The following is a 21,902-nucleotide window of genomic DNA, read 5'->3' as shown; positions in this document are numbered from 1 at the left end:
TTTCTTCAGGTCCATAGCATACATTGTCAATCGTATTCCATATTGAGTCTTGTGAAAATGCGGTATTATTATTGGTGGACGCATTATTCTTTATGACTTGTAGAAACAGCTCTTTCATGCGCTGTTGTCATTGTTGTCTTTCATCTGAGCGTTTCTGGTGTTCAAATAATTGTTGTTGATGTTGTTATTTTTCAATTTGCAGTTATAATAATTGTTCCAATGTACTGCGTAAAGCGTCCATTTTTGTATGGGCGAAATACTGAATTTACAGAAATTAGCAAAACTGTGTTCAGATTAACCAGCTGTTGGTATTTTTAGAACATTGGGGAAAGGCAACAGTAATTTGTTTCCTTCAATAACTTTTCAAATGAACATTGACCATAGTTCTAAACATCATAGAAGAGAAAAATATGTTACGAGAAATATTCAATATTCCTTCATTGCAAATGTATTTTCATAGCACAAAAAAATGTTAACCAAAGGGAATAAAAACCCGAAAACTGTATGTACTTTTTTATAAGTGAGCAAAAAAAAAAAAAAGAAATTCGCTGATACACTCATTTAATGACGCGAAAAAAAGTGAATAATTCGTATTTCTCTTTCTTTTGCGTTTTCAGATGCGCCAAGATGTCATGACAGTGCCAAACAAAAAGAAGAAAACCAATATGAAAATATTCTTACTTTCCACGAGTTTGCAATTCAAATTTTTATCTCCATGCATTTATTTAGTTTTCACAAGTTCCTCTTTTTTCCTTTTCATCAGTGTTTTCTAAAAACTTGCTTGGTTTAATTCACTTTTCCGTCGTGAGTTCTTTTGAATATTAAGGGTATTTTAAATTCGAATGACCTCTGTGAGTTCAAAATCCGACGTCGCCACTATTATAGACTTGTTAAGGGTTGCAAATAAAAACAGAACATCAAAATAAAGTAACAACATATATTGCAAACCATATAATAGGTTGGTTGTCCATCATAGCCAACAAACGACCTAGGTTGTTCCACCAGATATGGACTGACAGCTAACGGCTTAGTCTTCCGGTATTTATTAAGATTGGAACAGTCTACTAGTAGGTAACATGTGTTTGTTCTGCTACAACAATGACAAAAGAATGAAATGTCTGACGATATTAATTTAAAATGGAAAGGAAGAAACAAAATGCTTGATGATTCGCCAAACTGAGGAATATTTCAGCACGTATTTTTCGTAATTAAAATATAAAGGGAAAAAGCTTTATGGAAACAAATGTTGATCAAGCTGGCTTTAATATAATATACAAAATATCAAATTTAAAGTTATCAGTTCATGATTTAATGACAATTTCGGAATACTAACACATTGCTAATTTAAGTAAAAACGAAACTTGCTATTAAATCATAGAATTATATAACCTTTAATAATTGGATTATGTATTAATAGTTTCATTGTATGTTTTAAATTTAAATATTAAATATTGAGCCTGGTCGTTGATTTTGGCAATTGATTACTAATTGCATAGATTTGAATAATATAAATCTACTTTTATAATTGTATATAGCCACACTGATGAGTCTTGGTAAGGTAAAAAGAGTATGCCCATAGATATTATGGATATACCTATTTAATCAATCATTTATATACATTTCCTAGAAGAATACCCATCCAAAGACGGGTAAAATTCGGCATTGCACCGCATACCAACATTAAAATCAAGATATAATCTTACTAAAGCTTATTTTTTGGCTTCTAGGAGGTTAGTTTTTTATCTTTTCTGTGAGGATAGCGTTTAAAGTTTTGCTCCACTTCTCAAACTACGAACAGTTGTCGTGAAACAATAGGACCTTCTTTTCTGCAACTGACTATGCTTATGCTTTTAACCCTCTAGTGTTGTGATTTTGGTTGGTGGAATTTGCAGTGACAGGGGGCTATGATCATTTTTTTTTATCAAAGCCTGATAGCTAATCTTGGTTAGCCTCTGTCATGACTATAGTGTGACTTCTATAGAAGAGAAGGTTTACACCATTACAAACCTCTTTCCACTCGGTGTATAAAAATGGTTGAGGGGTTCTCTTATTCAGGGCGCCAGCCTGCCAGTATGTAGGTTTATTTTTACTCATTTTTTTTATTAGTAGTTAGTTTGTTCCTCATTGTGCATTGTGCTTCTTATTTCGTTTTAGAATCTATCCTTTATGAATAGGAAAGGTATTCCCGTTCGTAACCGAAGGAACATGCTGGCTGGCTTGAGGAGATAGCACACCATGTTTTTTTAATATTTGGTCAAGGTTTACTTCCGATGAGAAGTATCCTCATGTAAGAACGTCCGAAAAAAAAAACCCTAGCCACTCGACGATAGTATCTTGTAAGCATTCTAGAACTTTTATTCCTATGTTTATCCAGATCAATTATATAGTTTTAATTCAAGAAAATATCTAAAATTTAAACTCTAAGCTTTAAGAGTCATGAAAAGAAATTAAAATTCAGAGAATTTTGCTTAATGTGTGCCCAATGGTGATAGATAAAATTTATTGCAAATATGAAATATTTTAATTTGAAAATAGAAGCTTGTTCCCATATTTTACCACTTAAAAACTCTTAAAAACACTTCAAATAAATAAAAATTCTGGAAATATTTATTAATTGACTTTTAATACCAATTATGAAAATATCACAAATATCAGAGGTATATGATTTTTCACGAGTTTTATCAAAAACAGATGTCACTTGGTTTTCCTGAATTAATACAATGCTTTATTATGGTTAATTTTAATAAATTTATAAAGCACATATCTAATTAAAATCAGTTATTTGACTTTATTGAGATTCGAACTATGGTATCATAAATATACAAAACCAACATCGTAGTGAATGCGTCAATCATTTCATTTTCAGTAATTTTGATGATTGCACATCGTAAAAACGATTGTGAATCCTGCCGATTTCTTCTTTTGCAGATCAATCACATTTCTATTTATATACAGACAGACAAACTCTTCAAAACGGTTTAATTTTTAATAGTACAGAACGTCCAGTTTTGATTATATTGAAAAGTTTATTTGATTTGAATATGATTTGGATAATGGGCCCTCACATCACTGAAAGTTGCCGATATGTAGAAAAATCACTGAGAAATAAGGACCAGAAACGATGTTTATTCTCTTCTGATGACCCAACATTATCTGAAGACTGAAATGAAATACCTCCCCTATGAAAACAGCTGATAAACACTATTATGTACAAATCTACAAGATAAGCTGTTTGTTCTCAGCTAGTTTCATAGCGAGTATCTGTTACTGTTCCAGTAGCAAATTTCATTTTATGGGTGGATGCATGATTATACATATATTTCCTATGACAACCTCATATGAAATTGATTGAATATTTGATAGACATTTTAATTTTGTTTTTGCTGTACAACTAATTTATTTTTTTAATCTCTTCTCAGATTTTTTTTTAATCTGTCATGGAAAATTTAATTCCATTGTTATTTTCTGTTAGAGTCGAGAATAACAATTGCAAGATGTAAGTTTAGTCAACTGATAATAATGTTAAATGTTTGAAGCTGGTGCTACTAAATCAGACTGTCTGAAGATACTGGCTTCCTGTCCTAGAATGCATCAAACATTGATGTTATTGTTTTTTCTCTTTGCAAAACTCACTCACGTTTTGCAAATTCAAAAACAAAAACAACAAATTTCCTCGACAAAAAAAAAAAAAAAAAAAAGCGAAATCACCATAAATAAACATTTAAAGATGTAAAAGAATTTGAAACATACAAGCGTTTTTCTAAAATTACTGCATTTGGCATTAAATAATCAGAAAAGGTTCGATATGCTGCCACATAAAACAACCAAACTAAGCACCATGAATAAATATTTGAAGGCATAAAGAACTTGAAGGAGAAAAAGACGATTTTTCCAAAATTACTGTATTCGGCATTAAATAACATGAAAAGGGTTGATATGCCATAATACAACCAAACTATATTTGTATTATTTGAATTAATCGGACAATTATTCTCATTTTGAGTGTTACCTACACAACGTTTCGGTCGATGTAACCTTCGACCTTATGTTGTGCAGATAACACTCAATTCGAAATGTTAGAATGCAGAGCTAACCTGCATCTTAAAAACATGACTTTTACATCTGATGAAAGTCAAAGGTAACATTGACCGAAACGTTGTGCAGATAACACTCAAGATACGAATAATTGTCCGATTAATCCAAATAATACAAGCATATATACCTCATCTAAAAAAATTTAGAACTGTAAAACCAAACTATGTTTGAAGCTGCAATTATAATTTAGTAAGAAGTTTTATTACTTTTCTTTTAAATTTCTACTGTCAAACAACTTATCAAAAAGTTAATAAATGTACTTAAATAATCTTTAATGACGAAGTGAATTTGTGAATCATCTTTTGTCTCTTCCCTCTATAGAACGGAACTTGGCAGAATAATGTTCCATTGGTTGGTTATTTCTTGTGCATAGTTTGATTCTTTTAGTGCAATGAATGCTCATGACCTCTGGACAGAAACGGACGTAGAACAATTGAACCAGCGTTGGCCATCATGGGACATCGGCTTTCCTACCTAATTTGAATAGAATTTTCAGACATGCATTTCGCTTGTCTACGATCTATTCACAGACGATCAAGATTGAAAGGTAAATAGAAATGGATGCATGTATCTGTATCCAGAGAGAGGTGTATGAATGTGTTAGATAATAACATGGTTAAAAGTTCAATTAGTTATTATCAATCTATCTATCTGTCTATCTATGTATTTATCCGTGATATTGTTAAAATAGTTTATATTGGAAGTTATTTATTGTTTAGCGAATATAATTAGTCTGGAATCTAACAATGGGTTTTAACTGAAGATGTTTGCAGAAATCAGCAAAATCAAAAATAAACAAAATAACCTTGAGCAGTTGCGTACGTGACAGAGGTCACACATTAGGAGACGTGTGCTTTTTATGATGAGGCAACGGAATTTACAGGTCGAGAGGTCAAGGAGATTAGATTGAGGAGTTGGAGTCTGGTCACAAAACATGCTTCAAAGTCAGAAAGCGGGGCTGGAAGGAACAAGTATGTAGACACGTAATGCAGACTCTTTGTGAATGCCATTAAGACAGATGAAATAAATTTATATTTTAAAAATATAAAGTGTTGTTCTGTAGTTTCACAAAAGAAGAAAATTCAGGTGTCTATAATTGGTTATGTTGGTCGTTGCATGTTTATCACAGAACTCAGCAGTGAAGATAGAAGAACTCCGGACAAGGAAAAGGTATGAATCATCTGTATTCTTCTTCTTATAAATATAATACTTATATGTAAATACGAAATGTAATATATATCTCCGTGTGATACATCCTCTATACAACAGTCTATACGTCGATTATATATCACCTTGGTTACAAGCATGACTCAGTTTATACATTTATATGAACACAACCCCACAGCGTAACAAATGGATGGCTGGTTATGGCTCATGTAATAGACATGAACACATCGTTCTGGGTATAAGTGTCGTAACATGTACACATGAAGAGAGCAAATTAATAAAGGAAGACGTTATTCAGTAAGGAGAAGACTAAAAGCAGAAAACTAAATTTTCATCAGATTGATCAATTTATAAATATGTGAGAAGAATATCCATTCCGGTAAAGATAACAATCAATCCTTTGCACAGAAGTTTTGCACCACTTTTATGTCTTCTTATGAAAATGAAAATATGTAATGTTACTAAACCTTGTGTCTAAAATCCTTATAACCATTCTAATTAAAATTAGTGACTAACAAATATTAAATTTAATGCAAATCTGAAAAAATAAATGAATTTTCAAATGAGATATTGTGCAATATTATGTTCCTAAAAACCGTTTTAAATACTCCAAATAAACTTAGATTTGTAGGATATTTATTAATTTATGTTGGATCAATTAGGCCTCAAGGACCCCCAAAAAATAAGCAAGATGAAAGCGACAACTTCGGGTCTACACTGGTTGACTTTAGTCGCACATGGTCTCTGTAAACAACAGATAATACATTTAAGTTATTTGATTTTTCGTCAAAAGGTCGATCTTCCATTTAAAGAGAGATTTATTTTTTTCTGGGGGTCCTTTAAATCTAGTTGATCCATTAATGTTCAATGCTTATTATTAAAAATGTAACAAATATCAGAGTTATATTATTGAATTAATTTGGAATTATTTTGGAGATGAGTAATTTGCATCATTTTATTCAATTATTTGGACTTTCATCCTTATCTTCCAGTTGTTTTTTTTCACGACGTTTCTGCTAATTATTCATCTGGGCTTTGTCAGGTTAAACACGATCGGATACGAATGTCGAATCCTTCAACTACATTCACAGCAATTACTCCCTTCAATTGTTGTTGTCATCTCACCATGGTTTGGCCAACTAATCCTCTGACCAGCTTTGGGTAGAATTGAAACCACTACCTCCAGACAATGCTCACCAGGAATCGTAGATATTTTGCATCTCTATCCACTGCGCCACGGTCCCCAAAGGGCAATCAAGGTTGGATTTTTTGGTCTTATAAATCCACACTTTTATATTTTTGTTCTTCCAATTGTCGAAGGGTAATTAAGGTCACATTTGTATACAATTTCAGAAATGGACATTTGTTAGGTATTTTTCTCAATTATATTTTTCTCAATATTTAATTCACTTAATTCAGTTTTCTATTTTGTTTATTTTACCACTATTAGAACTTATTATAGTTTTACTTAGACTGGCAGCGGTTGAGAATGACAGTTTAACTGTGTTCTTATTAATTAGTTTATCTGATCTATTTCAGGGCGTGATGGGGGAGTTTTTATAAATTATTTTGTAAAATTCTTTAGGGGTAATCATGAAGCTTAATTAATTTAATCAATTAATTTTGACTTTGATTTTCTTGGTATATGAACATTACCGGAATTTTAATATATTAAAAATATATATATTCTAGGTTTATTACTGACAAGAACCAACTCTAAGCTTCCTGTGCTAATCTTATTATACTAGCTGCTACATATATAAATAAAAAGACACAAAGAATATCGAATAACAATATAAAAATATATATCAGTAAGATATTAATACTTAACTAGCGAGACCAGTGGAAATTCCACAGGGGACTCATTCATATGTAATATATTGATGTTGGCATTCTGTAGATGTTCAGTGTAAATAGAGACGCTCTGATATTATTGTAGCTATTTTGTTAAAACAGCAAAAGTATTTATCTAAGCTAGCACGAACGCCCGGTAAAGCCCGGTCATAAAGTACGCTTAAATATATTTTAATTCTTGCAGATTTCGTATATATTGTTATAGTTAATGTTTTATCGATTTTTATATATTATAAAGTTGCAATTTCAAAAATAAAAAAAATATATCCATATGACTTGGCTGCATTAGCTTGAATCGAAACTGAAATAAAAACTTATGAATATATATATATATATATATATATATATATATATATATATATGTATATATGACTTAAGTTCCTTCAGCCATAATCGAAACGGAAACCAAAACTTATGAAGAATCATCTTACACGTTCCTCCTCATGCTACTTTTTCCTTTTGAATACTCCCCTTAGTCCATGGATAACAACTACGCACTCAAACAAAAACAAAGGTCTTAATTGGAATTTAAGAACCTTTCCAGATTTTCATAATAAACAAAAAGTCGAGGACAACTCAAAGGCTACTACCACACTGAGATGTTGCTTCCCAACATATTATAGTATGGTCATCTTTAAGTCAAACACACACTTGTTGAGTTGTTCCTTTGAATAATTCAATACCTCTTAAATAATTTTTTCCCTATCCTACCGATTGTTTCCGGTCCTCTTGGAGAGGCAATTATCGTCCAACTAACAATCTCTTTCCTCCTTATGTTCGAGTGGCCCTCGGGTCTTGATAAATGGTGACCCTTTAATTAAAAAAAAAAGATAATATCCAGATTTGGGATTAGAAAAGGGATTTAAGATTTCACATGTTAATGGCAAACAACGAGAAGGTGGGGGAAGATACTTGTGTTTGTCAGCCAGGTCAATCTATTTTTTACTTTGCTAAATTTAAATCTAGGATAAATACAAAGGAGATTTTTAATGCGCCAGAGAAATAAGGAAAGATTTTAGCCTTTAATAATGATACTAATCAAATAAATTCTGAGGAATGCGACTAACTAAAACTCATATATAAACTTTGCTACACATGATATAAACCATGGATGAAAAAAAATTAAAACGACTCTGTTTCAGTATTAAGAAACAATGAATATTCCCTGTACCGGTATCTGCATAAGATTGAGAAAGATGAAGCATGGCTTACGAAATTTCCAAATGTATCTCTGCTGAATAGGAAATGCTTGTGTCCAGTAACTAACAGAAATATCATTGCAAATAATGTCAATATAAGCAGAGAAAGACTAGTTCCATTGTGAAGTTTTTCTTGACTAATTAGATAATGAAGGCTTTAGAGTATTGTTTATCCTACTATTAAATCCATTGTTGAAGTGAGGATATGTGGATTTATACTTTACCAAGAGTATGAGTAGACGAGCCAGAAGTTAGGATGCCAAACCAAAAGTCCACATTTTTAAGCAGTACACCACTTCTATATGAGTCATGAATATAGAACAAAAATATTGTATTTTCCATTAAAGAAAATACATTTTTTCTAAATTAGTTTAAGTGTACATTAAATATATATATAATCATACAATAACAACTGGTTTTAAATATTATTTTAATTAAAAAACGTAAATTAAATATGTGAATGAATATTTTCTATATGTAGAGATTGGACGATTCCAATATTTTGACTGATTCCGATACAATTACAGATTCTGTCTTAACTTTGTGATTCTGATACAATTACCGATTCCAATTCTTATCTCTAAACATTTAACTATAAAATTTTTTTTTGCGGGGTGGTGGGGGCGATTACCGTAAATGCTCATGTAATATGTGTATACATTTTGGAAAGGTAAAATACATTAGTGGAAGGGTGATCTATAGATTTTAGTTGTACTGACAGTTTAAAATCAATAAATATTAATCATATTATCATTAGTACTAGTAATAGATAATTAAGTTTTAAACATAAATAAAAATGAAACCAGTAAAAACTAGTTTTGAGCATCGGAAAATAGGCACAAAATTATCCAATTCCAATGCCCCCAATAGTTTCGATTTTTCCAATTTTGATTAATTTTCCCAACAATTCTAAGATGTATGAAGAATCCATATCAAAGATCTAGTTTTTGCAATTTTCCCAAGCATAATGTACAACTAATGTTTTATCAAAGTTATATCATGCAAAATGGCTTAACTGAAATATAACTTTTGCCTAATTAAAAACTGCCTTCGATACCTTTTATTCTTGTAACAATACAAGGGATATCATGTGCACAATTTCATCATTATACTGTCCACAAGAGGTTATTCAGTTCTAATCAAGTCCTTACTTGGCTATAGTAAACATTTTAGAGGTGAAACCAGTCTTCACCCTGAGGATAAGAATTTTGAGAAAATAAGAAATAACAATATCTGAAAGTGGATAAGCTTAAGTCTGTTATCGATGGCAATGCATAAAAGGAGAAGGTGGACGCTGATTCGCATGGGATTAGGTGCAGATAATAAAGAGAAGAATTAACAAGATGTCTGAAAGATGTTTTTATCATTAGTTCATTTGAATTCGTTAGTAAACAGTAAATATAAACAAGATTCGAGAAAAAGGTTTAGGAAAATATTTTCAAAAAGTTGATAAAAATATCAGCCATGAAGACCGAAAAGTATTCGGTTCATAATTTTCCAGCTTATGAATAAAAAATGACTATACTGTATGTCGATGACTACAAATATATTTTAAAGCCTCCCTCTTTGGGTAGAGCACTGTCATAAATAATTTCACCTGCTACTTAATTGGCTGAAAAATCTGAGGCTCGCTGTTTCTTTGTAAATAAGCAGTTTGAGCATATTAAAAGTGGTGGACGAATGTTAGTTCGAAATAGACATTTGTGTAGGTTATTTGCAGGCTCTGCTCCCGTGGGTCGATAGGTAGAACTGCCGACTGTCAACGCAATGGTCCTAGGTTCAATCCTTGGCACTGATGAGTTGTAATACAACGAAACAGTACTGTATGTCGATCACTATATATATATATATATATATATATATATGATGGAAATAGTATTTCTTAATCTCATTCATCCAGAGGAAGTCTCGAAATAAAGACGAAACGTTGATGAACACATAATACGGTTTGTTCCTTTTTATTTTCTCTCTCTCTCTCTCTCTCTCTCTCTCTCTCTCTCTCTCTCTATATATATATATATATATATATATATATATATATATATATATATATATATATATATATAGTTATCCACATACGATACTGTTTCGTGATTCACAGCTCACCAGTGCGGCTAGACAAGCAACTATGTCAAGCCAGAATTGAAACCCAATAGCCCAAATGACAGTCAGAGCTTCTAACTCTTGCGCTATACAGCTGCTGCTATGCGGGCAGTAACAATGTTTTGACATTGTCCAAAGTACCTAAGCTCAATTTGTTTACACAAAGAGCATCGCGTCATACGCTAATGGTAATTTGTATATCACTTCCCAAATGCTCAACCTGAGATGGGGTGCGTTATATTCTCTTCTTGTAAATTCCATATATATATATATATATATATATATATATATATATATATATATATATATAGAGAGAGAGAGAGAGAGAGAGAGACAGAGACAGAGAGACAGAGAGTGTATGTAATAAGTTTAAATCTATGTAGACAAACACCGTGATGATTGGTAATGACGGAAATTGGGCAAAATTTTATTCTTTAGAAGACAGCTTAACAGAAAGTTGTTTATATTGAACTTAAAATCGATCATCTTCAGCCGAAAAGCAACCCTGCAGTATTATGTTCCATAGAGGATAGTTCTATGAAAAAAACTTTGCTCGTGGAAATTTTGTATAGTTTAAGGGAAAGATGGAGAGTAGGGGAAATTTTTGACAGTGGCTGTAGCTAAAGGAGTGTTTGTCGTGAATGTTTTACATAGGCGGATCATAGATTGCATCTCAGTCGAGTATTTGCCAGAAAAATAATGACAGGGCAGAGAAAGACTTGTAACGTCTCTTCTGTGATAAAAAGTTAGCAGGGCGAATAAAACGCCGATTTTGTACTGAACAACTTCTCTCCTGACGTGGCAATACTACTCGACCTTACGATGTATTTGTATACAGGTAGAAGATTGCATCAGGAGTGAAATACCTTCTGTAACGGTAGAAAGATCCAACTATTTTTCCAGCAACCTTGGCAACGGATTTGATGTAAGTCTTCCATTTTGGGTCATGAGCAAAGGACAGCCCCACTAGCTTTTTAAGATTGGGGCGATTCATTTTAAGTAGGATCAGAGCATTGCTGACTGAACGCATGAAAAGTAACCAGCCAACTTTTTACCCATAGTACCACATACTAAAGGTCAAAAAGAGAGAGAATCAGAAAAATCTTGGCTCTTGTTGGCATTGGAATCGTTGCTATAGATGGTAGTATAGACTGCATAGATATCGACGAATGATTTTAGGATTTGTTCATTGATAACAATCAGAAAAAGATATTGTTCCAGAATAGATCCTTAAGGGGCACCTGTATAGATTCTATAACTTTGAACTTCTGCTCATTGACAACTACCTTTATAAACCTATCACAGAGAAAGAATTTGATGGTTGAAAGTACATAAGCTGGAAATTTGATATGACTTTTGGTTAACTTCTTTTAGAAAATTAGATAATTCTTGCTTATTTCTGAAATTTATGGCAGAAAAAGAATCGACAAAAGTATGAAATGAAATTTAATCCAAATAGTGAATAGATTTTAAATTATAGAGCAATTATACTATAAATACAGTAAGAAGAGCCACTGAAATCTTATACTCTGACTTGGCTTGTATTCTGTAGGTTGATACATGATTGCTTTACAAAGAGCAGTTCACCGATTAAAGACTTAATGAATGGCCTTGTAAATTGTCTTGACAATAAATGGACTTCTATTTACACAGAATTCAGAGTAAATCTATTTAATTCTGTAAAGATAAAATATCTAAGCTATCATTCATCATTAAAGAGGAGCAACGTCTCAACTACAAATCAGTTCAACGAGACGATCTTTAAAAAAAAAATTACAGCTTCTTAAAATTATACGAGGCTCCCAGAATCATAATAAGCGCCACTTAAAAAAAAAAAAAACAACGTCAGAAAACGAGTTCAAAGTTTCGTTAGTTTGTAAACCAGATATCCCAGGAACTAATAGAGATATTCGTTTGAGGTTTGTTTTAAAATGAAGCGTAACAAATACGCTGTCATATTATGTTCATTTCAACAGTCATGACAGCTGCGATGTAATGATGATTAGTGTGAGAAGGGTGACAATCAAATGTGTTATTATTGCCTGTAAACATAGCAGTAAAGTTTATTAGTTCAAGAGACAAATAAAACAAAGTTTTACTGCACTTACATAGTTTCTTAGTCATTCTGTGCTGATGCTAGTGTTAACATAATCTATGAATGCGTTGGGATCAACTGGATCACCAGCTCCATCAGATTCTTAACTGACAGCTGCAATTGTCTGTGAGGTCATGCTATTCTTACATGTTATGACGAAGAGAATTTTGTTCATCTAGAACATCAAGGAGATAGGACGCATGTGAAGAGGGTACAAAGTAAATAGAGTCTCCACATCAGCCTGTTTGTCAAGCAATGGGACATAGATGAAAGTCACCTTCGTAAACAATGTCAAAATTCAATGTTGGTACTGTCAAATGCATTCTGTATATCTAGCCCACACTACTTGTTGAGGATAGTTTAGCAAACACAGTAGCAGAGATAATTCGTTTTACCTATATATGGTCTTTGCTGTTGAATGATTCTGGAGGCCTCATATAAAAAAGTTTCTAAATGAATTTAATAAAATCTTAAAATTCAATAAATTCTAAAAATGGATTCTACATTTTATTTAAATTTCAATCGTAAAAAAAACACCTCCACTCTACAATAAAGACCAATGTGTATTGATTTTTATACAAATAAATATAAATCCATTCTGTCAAACAAATGTTAGTAAAAAGTTTATCTTTTTCTATTCCCAGGCAAAACCATTTCAAGTGATGAGGGGAAGTATGAAAACAAATAGCAAATCAGATAAACAGCTGTCCTTTGTAATCAATTTGCATAAGAAATCCTTCACTCTATATAAAAAGTCAATGGCGATCATTTTCATTAGGTCATCAGACATGATAAAATTTATACATGAGAAATTTAATTGTTGACATAATTTTTATGCTTCTATATAAATATTAGTGTAAACACAATTTTTGCTATTGTTGATTTTAGTGTTATATAATCTGTTATAATAAAATGTTATTTAAATGTTCTTCATATATTACTAAAACATTATGCATCTTGTTTGTTATATTGTTTGTTTGTCACAACATGATGTCTGTGACATCATAAATGACAACGTTGTTAAGGACGTTCTCCATTAAAATGGACATGGGGATAACCATTCACAGCAGATAGTGTCACAAAATGTTGACGTCATCCATCAGACTAGAGATACATAGATAGATCGATAGATAGATAGATAGATAGATAGATAGATAGAGAGAGAGAGAGAAATAGAGAGAGAGAGAGAGAGAGAGAGAGAGAAGGGGGGAAGATCCCTATGACGCTTTATCTAGATGTTCCATGAAACGAAGAGTCATGTGTTATCTATTGGACAAACCATCTATATCTCTAGGGGTTTAGTATTAACTTAAAGTTCAATAAATTCTTAAAGCAAAAATTAATGCACATTTTCATTGATAAAAATATCAAACAAATAGTAGAATAATAAGGATAACCATGTTGTTAATGGTATAATAGAAATAATAAATTCTCAAGCTTCAATGAAAAATATTGTTTCTAAATAATTAAAATCTGAAAATATGCGAACTTAAAACGGATTGTTGAATTATTTGGAGTGTAGCCTCGATTTGACTTATGTTGGCATTCACCCAGAGTCAATTCCTTCTAATAAATTCACTGAGTCCTGAATTAGGTCTGACCAAGCACAGCGGTTCCTTGCCAGCGTTTATACGAGTGATAACCAATCTTGAGTCCACCGGTAAACACCACAGATACATGAACCGATAATGAGTTTAGCATCTTGCTTCGCTGTGCTGGGTTAGTCATCACACCACTTTTTCCAACCCCAAATTGAACTGGATTGATGGCTTCTCTGATGAATTCGCCTTGTTGACGCCAAAGAGCATGACTGAATCAACGATGATGACTTGTGATGCTTTCCAAAGGGAAGATATTCGGCACTGCGCATGGACCCTCTCCAAATAGTGAATCTACTTCAATGATTTAGCCTAGAGTTATCTCAACAATGTGATTGACATTCCTTTGATGAAACATGTTCATAGAACTCGAAGATATTCTGGTTTAGAATTGTCGTCGTCGTCGTCGTCATCATCATCATCATCATCTTATTATTATTATTATTATTATTATTATTATTATTATTATTCCTAACAGAACCAGAGAAATGTAGCCCCGTTGATTAAACAAATTGAAGCTTATTTCATAAAATTTTAATTTTATCTATTTTAGACTATTATGCTATTTTATAATTAAAATATCTTATTAGACATTAAAATATATTTCATCATTTATCTTATAAAGCAAATTATTAATTACACAGGATGGTACGATAAAATTGTCACCCTAGAAAAGACGACACATTCTATTTCTGCTTAATACTTGTTTGTTGTTGACCATCTACTAGTTGACCAGTTGTGTACAGATCCCAAGAGCGATAGGAGCCTTCTATTCTGTCTGAAAGTGACACAATGTTCAACAAGTGAGATCGGAGATGCACCATTGTATAACTCATGCTCACTACCGATCCAAGTTATGACAAGTGAACCAATTGGCAGCAGGCTCAAAATGCATCGCTTGATTGCCATGAATAACAGGGATGTGTCCAGGGTGATGAAAACAAAGTTTCAAGCCACGGTTATAGTCTTTGGTGTGGTACCTCATATCTTCAAAGTCAGCGTGAAAGTCTACACCAAAGTGTACCTCAATGTGCTGAAGAGTGTGGTGATCCCCTGGTGCAATCAAATGGCCACTGGCAGACCTTGGGTGTGACAGCAGGACTCAGCGCCGGCCCACAAGTCCAAAGAGATCCAGGCTTAGCTTCAGAAGGAGTGCTATGACTTTGGACCCTTCTCTTACTGGCCCCTCCTCCTCCCCTGATCTGAATCCGCTGGACTACTTCGTTTAATCATACGTTGAAAACATCACCAACATGATCTCTCACAACACCAAAGCTAACCTGATCACTGTCATTCGCCGAGTATTCACTGAGCTCCCACCAACGCTTGTGAAAAAGGCATGCTCTCAGTTCAGGACTTGTATCAAGGTGGTGATTGAGGTTGAGGACGGCTGCAGTGAATAGATGTCTGCTCTACTACATAATCAAGTTACCTAAATTGATTTTTCAATAAAAGTTTTAAAATAAACCCGTAATGTTGTTTTTTTAGGGCAACAATTTCATCGTTCCACCCTGACACATATATATATACATATATATATATATATATATATATATATATATATATATATATATATATATATATAGCTTTTTGTTGATTCTTAAACGATAATACGGTTAATAAGCGTCTTCTGCCTTGAAAATCTTTTTCCTTAGAAAATTGCATATATTCTGTTTGAACGTAAAAAAATAGTATTTATTTATAAAACAGTAATCTATGGACATGAATGTTTCGAGATCCTATCTCTCATCAGTGTAGCTTGACTGTTTCTAGGAATTGAACCTGAAACCATGTGTATTATGGTCTGGTGCGTTAAGCGTTACACCACGAAATCTTAGATCATTTTAAGCATTATTTTCATCGCTTTTAAACTTATGTAGACTTTTTGTTGCTTTTTAAACGATAATATGGCATATATATATATATATATATATATATATATATATATATATATATATATATATATATATATATTCGAAGTAAGACACTGATTAGAAATCAGATGAAAGATCCTGATAGATATTACTTGAAGTAATACTTTCAGGGCGATCCTAGCCAAAAAGCTCAATATTTAAGCATAGAGCAATATATAAGTTTAGTGGTTATATTTAAATTCTGAAAAAAAACATATAGACACATATATTCGAATTAAGAATTTATTGTTTGACAAAAGGAATATATAGAAGGGGTTATGTTGATTTCCTTAATCCATGGATTTTCAATAATGGCCCATATCATCAGAGGAAATGAAATGCGGTTAGCAAAATGTTACCAGCTGTGAATATACACTTATTTTGTTTTTCTGCACAAATATTGAAAATAGTTTTTTGAGTGGTGAATGATAATTACATGGAAATAATTATAGGAAAAGGGAATTTGTATACAACCTGGGCAGTCCATTATCGGAAGGGGTATGCAGAATATTGGTCCAGGGGAGAAGGCAGTAATCCCATATAACAAAAATACGTGATTGCTCCTTATTGATTTTCCGAAAGGTATACGGGGCAGCCGTATTCATTGGTGCGTTGAGTGTGTTTTGTAATCATAAAAATCTCAAAAAACTATTTTCAATATTTGTGCTGAAAAGCAAAATAAGTGTCAATTCACAGCTGAACATTTTCTAACCGCATTTCATTTCCTCGGATGATATTGGCCATTATTGAAAATACATGGATTAAGGAAATTAATATAACCCCTTCTATATATTCCTTTTGTCAAACAATAAATTCTTAATTCGAATATATGTGCCTATATGTTGTTTTTCAGAATTTAAATATAACCATTAAACTTATATATATATATATATATATATATATATATATATATATAGTCATCCACATACAGTACTGTTTCGCTGTTTCACAGCTCATCAGTGCGGCTAGACAGGCAACTACCTCAAGCCAGGATTGAAACCCGACCGTTTATACGGCAGTCAAGGCTTCTAACCATTACGCTATTGGCGGCTGCTTGAACGAGTAGTGAGTTTAACGATGTTTTGATATCGTCCGAAATACCTCCGCTCGATTTGTTTACACAAAGAGCGTCGCTTATATGCTAATGGTAATTCGTTTTTCACTTCTCAATATGCTCAACTCAAGGTGAGGAGCACTATAGTCATCCACATACAGTACTGTTTCGCTGTTTCACAGCTCATCAGTGCGGCTAGACAGGCAACTACCTCAAGCCAGGATTGAAACCCGACCGTTTATACGGCAGTCAAGGCTTCTAACCATTACGCTATTGGCGGCTGCTTGAACGAGTAGTGAGTTTATATATAAGTAGTAGTTTATATATAAGTTTATGAGTTTATATATAAGTTTATATATATATATATATATATATATATATATATATATATCCATATTTCACAACCACAAATTCATCTATTACATTAACAAAATTACTTTTAGTTTTATAACAATTTTGGTTCAATCAATAATTTACTGATCAAACGATATCATAATAATTAAATTATTTTATCTTTCTTTTTTCATATTTATTTAATTTCTTCAACAATTTCCACTTAAAATCACAATTAAAATTATATACACTAGAAAATAAATAACAATAAGCGCAATAACTACTAATCAAAATGGGGAAATATCCAACGTCAGTAGCATTTCAGGAATATAACAACAAATGATGAATAATAGTTAAGTAAAACAACTGAGAAGAACATGGGGAGGCAAATAATAAATAATAAAATGATCATTCGCGAAACCAGCATGCAAGCAACAGGAAATTTCACTTAATGTCCTGGTGGCTTGGCAAACTGAAAGGGTGTTTCCACAAATAGTGGTGATGGAGAAGCGCTCGTAAAGCCAAGCCAATTCCTGTTGGTTCCCGGTGCGGTGTACAATTTATAATAGTAATTAAATTCAAATTTTAAAATCCTATTCAAACAAAAAATATTTAGTAACCGAAAAAATGCCATAGTTTACAAAAAAGAAACAAAAAATAATGTTTTGCAAAAACAGTGTCAATCAATGTAAAAGAAGTTTTTTTTAATAGTTGAAAAAATTAGATTAGTTTTTGACTTTTAGAACTTTCATTAACAGTTGGAAGTTTTTAAACTATCGAATAGAACCTCAATTCAAACAATATTGCAATAATTATATATAACTTTTAACATTTTGTTTAAAAAACAAGTTAATAAAAACGTCATAGTTTTAAAAAAGGATAGAAAAAAATTGATTTCTTGCAAAAAAATCAATGTAAATGCACTTTTGTTAATAGTTGAAAAAAAAAAAAGAATTAGTTTTTGACCTTTAAAAATTTGAATAGAAGTTGGAAATCGAACTCTATCGAAATGATGTTCTATCGAATAGAGCATCATTTCAAACAATATTGCAATAATTGAATGTAACTTTAAAAATCTTGTTTAAAAAATAAATTAATAAAAAACATATAGTTTAAAAAAAGTGTAACAAAAATCAATATAAAAAGACACCCAGGCAACACCTAGTGTGTAATAACATAAAACATATGTAAAGCAAGGAGATAAGATAACGAATAAAAAATAAAATAAAAAAACAATAGACTAAGGGAATAAATAGAATTAAAAAAAATAAAGGCAAAATGATGAACGGAAAAGCAATAGCACTTTTATAAATGCATATCGGTGTTGTCCTGGATGATAATCCTTTAGCTTCTACTCCTATCTCTGAACTCTATTTTTTTTAATTTAAAAAAAAATTCTGTAATAAAGTATGAAATCATCTTTACTGTATACAGCATGAATGCTGACCCGCCCCCCCCCTACACACAATATTCGAAAAACACCTAAATTCTGAATAAAATTTTACTCGCAAAAAGTTGTGCTTGATCTTGGTATAAGTCTTTGTTTTCAATTGCATATCCGGTAATTGATAATTGAACACTAATAACACCAGTGGGAATCGGAGGAAAATTTGGATGCTGCCATGAAATGCCTTGAAAAATGCAATCCTTATTGAAACTAATTAGAATTTTTAACATTTAAGATATCGATTCCTATAGCAAACAAGCAAAATTTCTCCTTTATATATATTTTAGCACTGTTACCCGGCGTGTCCGAAGGCTTGGATAATAAAAGAGTTCAAAAGTGTTTAACATCTTCCTTTTAAAACTATTCTTTCTCTGCCTCCCTCCTCTCTTGCCTTTCACCTTCTATTCCTTCTGTCATCCTCCCCCCCTTCTTCAATTTCCTTTTTCTATTGCCTCTACCCCTCTCTCTTTTTTCTCTAGCAACTAGAAAAAACTGTTGACTGATTATTGCATAATAACATCAAAAATTTCTCTAAATATCAACCTTCTCCTAACTAATTATGTTCCTGTTGATCCTAAATAAAAAATGGATATTAAAACAATTGATGCTTATATTTTTCCTAAGGCAATGCTGAAAAAGAATGTATCAACTTTGTGTATGGATTTTACGTAGTTGTTTACTTTTAGCTGGCCACAAACTCAAAGACAACTTTCATTTGTATAACTGATCGGGGATAGATTTCTCATTTAAAAGGAAGATATTTGAGAAAGATAACTAAACATGTTTGTACTTTGCACTGGTCAGATGAACTTAATGTAAGGTGAATATTTAAAATCTTATGAAGAAAAGAAACATCAATGGAATGATATGGAAGTAAAAGAAAAAAATCTAAAATGAACATTTTCAAAAACAAAGAGATTGCTAAAACAAAGAAATCATGACGGCGAATCTCTTCTTTCAAAGTGAAAACAAGTGGAAACAAACACTAGAAAAAAAAAACATGAATCTGCAAGTTGTCTGAAGATTTGGAGCCAGAAGACAAGATATAAAACGAGTATCGTGCGGTTATAAAAGAGCAGAAAAGTTGAGTTTGTTATTTCCACTAGCAAATACAAAGCAATATGCATTTTATTGTACGGAAGATATTGAAAAACTAATTGAAAATAAACTTTCCAAGTTGAAAAAAAAAAGAAAAGAAAACTTGCAACTTCAACATAGAAAATGTACTTTAACAATTTATAAAGCATTTTTATTTCCATTAATTCATTTTGTATTATTCGAGTGGAAATACACACTTTGAAGAATCTTCCCGGTCTTTCAGCATATATGAGTCTTTCATATACGCAAAAGCCACCAGGCATCTGAAAATGCCAATCAATAAAATGCACATGTGGGCATAGGAGTGGGATAACATAGAATATGGGATTGGAAAACTGAGTTCAAATCATGTTAGATGCACTGCATTCGCTTACGCAGTAATATTATTTCATATATCCATATATAGGAATGAATATATATATATATATATATATATATATATATATATATATATATATATATATATATATATAATCTCCGAAAAAGCTACATGGTAGGCAGCTGAGGATCCCTATTTTCTATTTAAAAAATTTTAGTTAAGGTTTTCTCTTTTCCATCTTTATATAGTTGTATTCTCTTTTATAATTGAAGACTTTTGAGAAGTCGGCTCATGCAAGTGCGAAGTCTATTTAAAAATTTTAGTTTCTTTTGCTGTTTTTTTGCATCCGTATATAGTTGAATTTTCTTTTGTGATCATAAACTTCTTAGAAGACGAAATATGTAGGTGCTAAGTCTGCGATAGGTTAATTTTTTTTCCTGGAATTTAAACCGCATTCTTTATTTTTATTTTTACATTTTTATTTTTACTCAAAGCTTCTTTAAACTATTTATTGAGGTATTAGACGTGTATGGCTAGGTTTCCTTCCTCTTATCTATTTCCATGTCTGGTACTAAAGGTATTTAAGCTTTTGTGTATTCTTATAGCATTTATATGCTAGTTTACATGTGGCAAAATAAATCTTATAATATTATTATTAAATTTACTCATATATACATTATTAATATTTTATTTTTAATTTTTTTTTATATATTAGTAAAAATAGTAACCGTATTGCTCTACATTTTGTTTTTGGAGAGGTGGTATTTTCCACTGGCGAGCCATGTATTTTACAGCTGTCCTGTTTTTAAATCTCTGAAACAGCTATATGGTAGGAAGCTGAGGATCCCTATTTTCTATTCGAAATATTTTAGTTAAGCTTTTCTTTTTTTTCATCATTATATAGTTGAATTCTGTTATATAATTGTAGACTTTTGAGAAGTCGGCTTATGCAAGTGCTAAGTCTATTTTGATTTAACAATTTTAGTTTCTTTTTGTTGTTTTTTTTCATCCGTATATAGTTGAATTTTCTTTTGTAATCATAAACTTTTTATACGTCAGATTATGTAGGTGCTAAGTCTACAATAGGTTAAATTTAGTTTATTAATTTATATTTTCCTGGAATTTAAACTGTATTCATTATTTTTATTTTTACATTTTTGTTTACTCCAAGCTTCTTTAGACTATATATATATATATATATATATATATATATATATATATATATATATATATATACTAGCAAAAGTACCCGTTTATTATACCATCCCTATTTAAGTTAAAAAATACTTATCAATGTATTCTTATGTACATCTGTATCAAAAACACTTATAAACGTTTTTTTTTTAATTTTAAATTTTTTTATTTCCATACTTTGTGGACCAGGTGCGAACGCAGACCCCTCAATTTAAATGAACCACCATTCTTCCAGATCAAACATACCCATTCCTGTGTCTCGATACATCTTCTATCATTATATGCAATCAGTTTTTTAAAATAGTCAACCATATAGGAGCCTATTCGTGACCAGACACACATACACACACACAGCCATTCAGCTTTATATATATATATATGTGTGTGTGTGTGTGTGCGTGTGTGTGTGTGAATTCGATATTCATATTAAAAA

This window comes from Euprymna scolopes, chromosome 16 (genome assembly GCF_053919585.1).
Source record: "Euprymna scolopes isolate OS-2025 chromosome 16, ASM5391958v1, whole genome shotgun sequence".
NCBI lineage: Eukaryota > Metazoa > Mollusca > Cephalopoda > Sepiida > Sepiolidae > Euprymna > Euprymna scolopes.
This window is presented reverse-complemented; position numbering follows the sequence as displayed.